Source organism: Bos indicus x Bos taurus, chromosome 5, assembly GCF_003369695.1.
Source record: "Bos indicus x Bos taurus breed Angus x Brahman F1 hybrid chromosome 5, Bos_hybrid_MaternalHap_v2.0, whole genome shotgun sequence".
Taxonomy (NCBI): Eukaryota; Metazoa; Chordata; class Mammalia; order Artiodactyla; family Bovidae; genus Bos; species Bos indicus x Bos taurus.
Genome location: NC_040080.1, coordinates 29,881,487 through 29,889,596, shown reverse-complemented (window position 1 = coordinate 29,889,596; position 8,110 = coordinate 29,881,487). Strand labels below are relative to the sequence as shown.

General features: G+C 40.3%; 1 pseudogene; it reads right to left on the bottom strand.

Moving 5' to 3' along the window:
• Positions 1-249: 249 nt before the first annotated feature.
• On the bottom strand, positions 250-441 carry LOC113893649 (annotated as a pseudogene).
• Positions 442-8,110: the final 7,669 nt, after the last annotated feature.

The window sequence follows — 8,110 nt, the reverse complement described above, 5'->3', positions numbered from 1 at the left end:
TCTAAGCAGACGCAGTCTGGGGAAGAGAGTGAGATCCCGCCATTCCACAGCCACAGGCGACCCACTCAAATCTGTGATAAAACAGGCCTTTTTCAGAACAAGGAGTATCCAATGAAGAGGCCCTTTGAGGGCCTTGTAACAGTTAGTTCTCTGATAACACTGACATTGAGAATGCCTGCCCAGAAACTGGTAGAGCTGGAGGTATTTTGGACACTGTTCTAAGGTCATAGCCGGTGGACGGAGGTCTTATCATACCACTCTGGATAGATGGTCTGGAACGCCCTTGGGGGCTCTTTGTTGGGAAGCTGACCTCTGGTAGTCCAGTAGCTCCCAGGAGATGGGCTCTCCAGTAAGCCCTCCAGGGACTTCATTAGACTAATGAGTTTAATGAAGATGGAGAACAAGGTCAGCTAAGAGATAGATGTTCAACCTATGCTTCATGGTGGCACCAAGGATCCCTCTCCTTAATAGAGCAGTAGAGTTGCCTTCTGCTTCTGGAGGGCTCTGGATCCTCCAAGAGGAAGGGCCAGGAGTGGCCTATTTGCTCTAATAATGGGTCGCATGGAATCAGAAGGAAAATCAGTTAATGAAATGTCAACACAGACACCTCTCCCTAGATAAAAGTGCAGCTCTCAGCGAAAACTCATTTTATTTTTAAAATACATTGCATGTAAAAAGCAAAGGAGAAAAGGAAAGATATACCCATTTGAAAGCAGAGTTCCAAAGAATAGCAAGGAGAAATAAGAAAGCCTTCCTCAGTGATCAGTGCAAAGAAATAGAGGAAAACAATAGAATGGAAGACTAGAGATCTCTTCAAGAAAATTAGAGATACCAAGGGAACATTTCATGCAAAGATGGGCTCGATAAAGGACAGAAACGATATAGACCTAACATAAGCAGAGGATATTAAGAAGAGGTGGCAAGAATACACAGAAGAACTGTACAAAAAAGATCTTCATGACCCAGATAATCACGATGGGGTGATCACTCACCTAGAGCCAGACATCCTGGAATGTGAAGTGAAGTGGGCCTTAGAAAGCATCACTACGAACAAAGCTAGTGGAGGTGATGGAATTCCAGTTGAGCTATTCCAAATCCTGAAAGATGATGCTGTGAAAGTGCTGCACTCAATATGCCAGCAAATTTGGAAAATTCAGCAGTGGCCACAGGACTGGAAAAGGTCAGTTTTCATTCCAATCCCAAAGAAAGCCAATGCCAAAGACTTTAAACTACCACACAATTGCACTCATCTCACACACTAGTAAAATAATGCTCAAAATTCTCTAAGCCAGGCTTCAGCAATACGTGAACCATGAACTTCCAGATGTTCAAGCTGGTTTAGAAAAGGCAGAGGAACCAGAGATCAAATTGCCAACATTAGCTGGATCATCAAAAAAGAAAGATTTCCAGAAAAACGTCTATTTCTGTTTTATTGACTATGCCAAAGCCTTTGATTATGTGGATCACAATAAACTGTGGAAAATTCTGAAAGGGATGGGAATACCAGACCACCTGACCTGCCTTCTTGAGAAACCTGTATGCACGTCAGGAAGCAACAGTTACAGTTAGAACTGGACATGGAACAACAGACTGGTTCCAAATAGGAAAAGGAGCACGTCAATGCTGTATATTGTCACCCTGCTTATTTAACTTATATGCAGAGTACACCATGAGAAATGCTGGGCTTGTAGAAACACAAGATGGAATCAACATTGCTGGGAGAAATATCAATAACCTCCAACATGCAGATGATACCACCCTTGTGGCAGAAAGTGAAGAAGAACTAAAGAGCCTCTCGATGAAGGTGAAAGAGGAGAGTGAAAAAATTGGTTTAAAGCTCAACATTCAGAAAACTAAGATCATGGCATCTGGTCCCATCACTTCATGGCAAATAGATGGGGAAACAGTGGAAACAGTGGCTGACTTTATTTTGGGGGGCTTCAAAATCACTGCAGATGGTGATTGCAGCCATGAAATTAAAAGATGCTTATTCCTTGGAAGGAAAGTGACCAACCTAGACAGCATATTAAAAAGCAGAGACATTACTTTGTCAACAAAGGTCCATCTAGTCAAGGCTATGGTTTTTTCCAGTAGTCATGTATGGATGTGAGAGTTGGACTATAAAGAAAGCTGAGTGCCAAAGAATTGATGCTTTTGAATTGTGGTGGTGGAGAAAGACTCTTGAGAGTCCCTTGGACTGCAAGGAGATCCAACCAGTCCATCCTAAAGGAGATCAGTCCTGGGTGTTCATTGGAAGGACTGATGTTGAAGCTGAAACTCCAGTACTTTGGCCACCTATTGTGAAGATCTGACTGATTAGAAAAGACCCTGATCCTGGGAAAGATTGAAGGCAGGAGAAGAAGGGGACAACAGAGGATGAGACGGCTGGCTGGCATCACTGACTCAATGGACATGAGTCTGGGTAAGCTCCAGGAGTTGGTGATGGATAGGGAGGCCTGGCGTGCTATGGTTCATGAGGTCACAAAGAGTCAGACAGGACTGAGTGAGGGAACTGAACTGATACAAGTTTTTCCCTTTTAAGAGACTTAAAAGTACCCCAAGAGTTCCACTAAGACAAGAAACTCCACTTTCCTTCTAACAAATTACACATGTAATCTTTCCCCACTTATTACTATCAGTTCAGTTCAGTCGCTCAGTCATGTCCAACTCTTTGTGACCCCATGAATCGCAGCACACCAGGCCTCCCTGTCCATCACCAACTCCCTTATTACTATAATACTAATCAATAAAATAATCTTACTTGCATTTGGAAAATAACATATTAATACACAATAGTTGAACTAGGCTCAGAAATCAAGCTCAATTTTTTTCCAAGAGTTGGAAGAATTTCTTTCGTAGTTTAAATTCCTGATCCTTCTGAATTCTCATGTCATCAACATCACTCTTTCTTCATCTCTGGATTGATGGAATATTCTTTATCAACTGGATGTAATGGAGTCAGGGAAGGCCAAGAGGAAAGGAGGAATCTTCCATTTCTCGCTTAAGAAACAGGAATGAAGATGAGGCCATGAACTAAAGTAGGGAACATGACAGAACTAATCACTTTGCCAAGGGAAAATAACAGAGTCGGTTTTGAGATACAATGTCTAAAAGTTCCCACAAGACATCTAAGAAGAGATGTTCTATAGAAAGTTGGAAATTATCTACAGTCCAAGAAAGAGACTGCACCGAGAGGTACAGATTTGAGAGTCAAATTTTTGAAAAATCAAAAACTCTGAATCAGTACCACATTCATAATGAAGCCATGGTAAGAACTGCAGCAACAGAGGAGGCAAGCAAACACCACTACTCTCAGAGCTTTGTGCCCAGGGAAGACATCACAAAACTGTCAGAGCTCTTTCTTGCTAAACCCAAATGAGATTTCAGAAACCTCAGTACTGCTCTTCCAACATCTACAACCTACCAACCAGAGTTGGCACTTTTAAGTAAAAATCCATTTGTCTCTAGAGAATAGAATGTAAACATGGGGCAGGGGGTAGGATGAAGATCAATCCCAGGGAGACTGGGATTGATGTGTGCACACTGCCATGTGAAAAACAGCTAGTGGGAAGCTGTTGTACAGCACAAGGAGCTCAGCTCAATGCTCTGTGATGACCTAGAGGGAGGGATAGGGAGTGGGGTCGAGGGGACCCAAGAGAGAAGGAATATAGGTATACATAGAGCTGATTCACTTCTGTATATAGCAGAAACTAACAACATTGTAAAGCAACAATACCAGTTTTTTAAAGCTCATTTCTTTTTCTGATGTAAGGCATCATGAATCATAAAAAAAAAAAAAAAAATTAGTTTCTTTGTGTTTTCCCAATACCACCATGCCTGCCACATAGCAGGCACTCAACAAGTATTTGATTGGCTTTGGTGATCTAAATCTTTGTATTATATTTTCACTCCTGGAAAAAAATGCCTATGGAAAATATTTGGTAAGATTTTGCTTTCATTTTCAAATAAATTAACATGGTTTAAAGAGGGAAGAAACAACATTTGGCAAATACTATTTCAATAACCATTTTAATGCCATCAGAATGATTTCATAATTTCCCAGGAAATTTGCAAAGTATTACTGAATAGTCACATCACTTCCTGAAATTTCATGCAGCTGGAAATCCTGCTGGCTCCAAAAACAGGAAAACAAAACATCTTTTTCTCTTTTTATTGGATTTACACACTTCTTTTCAAAAATATTATAATCCTTATGTCCTCAACATTGTCTCAAGAGTCATTAAGAATCACATTATCATTTAGTTTAGCTAGCTGTATGGAAACCACTTACTTCCTGCCTCTAAGTATCCCTTCTCTATAATATGTTTTAAATTAAGATCACAAAGTGACTCTGGCAGCTTATCTATAGCAACAACATCCATAAAACACCATTTGTTCCATTTCTTCACTTAATTCTTCTTTAACTGAAAGATGGGCACCATGGATTTGAAGCTACTGTCATGGAATACATGGTTGAGAGCTTCCTCTCAGATGGTGAGTAATATACAGCACTGGCCTTCTAATGCATTGCTGACCTGACCTAACCATAGAACTATAATAGTCTCCCATTCATGAAAGCACTACATAAATTGTACAGTCTTTCAGCAGCCAAATCCAAAGAGAAACACAAGTTTCACTTGAGTGCTATTGTCTTAGTCACAAATGACAATTCCCCGATATGAACTGTGTTTTAGACAAAGCTATGAAACACACATACACACAGTCCATAGACGACCTGAAACTCCTTAGCACTTGGTCTGTACTTTCAAATACATCTCACCTCCACTGCCCCAGGCCTTGTGATTGACCTGAGTAACTTAGAGCATACCCAGCTTCCCTTGAAGGGAAAAAAAAAAAAAAAAAAAAAAACCTCAGTGAAAAAAACCTACCTGGACTTCTTGTTAACATATGGTTCAGACCTGGGCCCCTCTAGCCAAAACAAGCTGTTTACCTAATAAACTAATTTGTACCAAGATATTAATGTTGCCAGATTATGCGTTTCTGTACCATATGTATTTGAAGCTTATTAGGGGAAGCCAGAGGTTTCCCTTGTAGCTCAGTTGGTAACAAATCTACCTGCAGTCCAAGAGACCTGGGTTCAATCCCTTTGTCAGGAAGATCCCCTGGAGAAGGAAATAGCAACCCACTCCAGTATCCTTGTCTGGAAAATCTCATGGACAGAGAAGCCTGATGGGCTGCAGTCCATGGGTCACAGAGTCGGACACGACTGAGCAACTAACACACCCACAGAGGGGAAGCCAGAATGACAGTGCCTTCAGTTAAGTGGCCACTGGTGGGAATGTAGGGGAAAGAAAAACCACTGAAGGTTATCAGCTTAGGAGCTGGCTATCCATTTAGTCTACCCACACTTAGGTATTCACCTTGTCAAACATCCACTAAGGGAAAAACAAGGGACAGGAGATAAGAATAAATCTTAATTGTCAGAATTCCATTCAATTCCCTCAGATGGTCAAGAATCTGCCTGCAATGTTGGAGACCAGGGTTTGACCCCTGGGTCAGGAAGATCTCCAGAAAGGAATGGCAATCCACTCCAGTATTCTTGCCTGGAGAATTGCATGGGACAGAGGAACCTGGCGAGCTACAGTCCGTGGGGGTCACAAAAGAGTCCGACACGATTGAGAGACTAACACTTTCACTTTTCAGTAACTATATTGATGTAGTCCCTGAATATGGCCTCTACTTTCAAGGATCCTAATAGTCTGGGCTGCTCAGGCATGTGTCAGTCTATCTTTATGTAGTTAGCTGTGCTAGGTCTTTGTTGTGGTACTTGGGCTTCTCTAGTTGTAGTGTGCAGGCTTAGCTGCACCATGCATGTGGAAATCTTAGTTTCCCTTCCAAGGAGAAAAACCCTCATCCCCTGCACTGGTAGGTAAATTCTTAACCACTGGAGCACCAGGGAAGTCCCTAGGTATCAGTCTTCAAATCAAAGGATCTATAACTTACATCCATGAGTGCAGAGACCTTTTGGCAAGTATAAAGTCAGGGTCTTGCACTGAGCTCACTAAAGGTTTGGTGAATGAATGAACACTAGCAGTATGGTCTTCCAAATGTTTCTTAGCCCATTTTCCCTTCTACAAAATAGGAAGGATAATATTCAGTTCACAAGATTTTACGTAGATCAAACGACACCAGATGAGTTCCTTTGACACAGAGAAGCTTGCAACATATAGATAATCCAGACCCAAATACAAGGACCACAGAGCAGATGAGGAAAATTAATAGTAGAACAAGCAGATTAGAACAATCTGTTTGAGAGGGCTAATAATTAAACTATACTTTGAACAAGTAGCTAACCAGGGAGGAAGTAAGAAAGAACAGAGTCTTTAATTCCAGGTATCTGCTGATAATCTAAATATTGGTCATGAGGCATCACTTGTGATATGTGATCCTTAAAATGACATGATAACACAGCTGAGGAACATTCTGTTTTGTCCCTAGCACTCACAGTGCTAACAAGTCATTAATTAATTCTGTGTCCTAGTTATCATTAAAGAGGTTCTAACCAACTAAAGATTTATTTAAGACTAGTAAATGTGAAACATCAGCAAGAAAATAAAAAACTTTCCCCAGGGCTTGTTTAACTTTGAAATATGTCTCTGTTTTTATCATATACCACCACCAATATAACTATCCTTCTCCAATAAAGATCAAAACACGAATTCATTTTCAAGGCAATTAATGGTTATCAAATACATTATGTTTTAGGTACTGTGTTGACACTAAATCATGCTGTTTTATTTGAATCACTATCTTACATAATCTAGTTCGTTACACAAGTCCTACCATCCAATACACAAATACTTAAAATTGTTCCTCCAATAGAAGTAAAAACAATTGTACTGAATTATTACTTTCTTTCAATGGTCCACTTTGGGAATGTGTGAAATACTGAGCCAGACCTGGTGGTGCAGTCAGTACCCTCAGAAGAAAGTCTTCTCCCAAATGGACAGAGATATTTCATGGCAAGAACAAACCTCATTAGCACCAGAGTTTAAACTTGGGATTAGCATAAGCCCATAAGATTTGTGACAATGAAACATGTTTCTAGTTCTCATTTTGGAACCTGAGAACAGAAGCAATATTTGAGCACAGTATACCTCCTGTTGACCTGTCTTCCATTCCAATTCCTGAATTATAAGTCATGAAGACAATGTGTACACAAATCGTTAAACTATCTGGTTTATCATAATTATATTCATTTGCTTCATTCAACACATATTAATTAAGCACCTATTATGCCCAGGAACTGAGTAGTACAAAGATGAGCAAGACAAGACACTTGTAAGGCAACAAACATGGAAACAATTGCTCTGCAGCATTCAAAGCTTGACCATTGCTGAACAAAAGTTGAATAGAAACAGAGTGATCATGAGGGTCAGGGAAGTTATTAAAAGAAGTGGTGACAATTAAGCTGAATATTCAAGAATCGACAGACTGTTTTTCAGACACATGGGGGAAAAAGGAGATCACTCCAGTCAGCAAGAAAAGTACTTCAAAGACATGAACTGAAATCAGCAACCTGATTCGGGAACACCCGTCCCCAACAGGTAGAGTAAGAGGACACAGGTGGATAAAGCCAAATCATGAATGTTATTTATTAATTTATAAACAATATATTTGTTGGGCATTTAACTATGTGCTAGAAATCATCCTAGATCACATAGGTACATGGCAAATGAAACCCCTGCCCTAGAATTCTAGCATCTGCTACATTAAGAATGCAGACCTCAGTCTGAAAGCAAGTTTAAGCAGGAAATGTGGCACAAGCAGATTTAGAGAGGCAATTTTTCACTAGGGTGAAGAATGAACTGGAACATAGGAGACTAGACACAGAAGGATGAGTCAGAAGGTTACTTCCGTAGAGCAGCTGAGTCCTGCTTCTGCTACATCTTCCGTGAAAACATCATGGTCTTCTCATCTATGTATCTACAGCAGGAATTTGGAGAGAATATTCACTCCAAAATATCATTATTATTTGACTGAGTTCTCACAAGAGATGTGAACTTTCTCTCAAACCTTAAATTTCTACACAAAGAGTATATTTTTGTTGGAGCCACATCATCTTGCACCACCAGCTACGTTCAGTCAT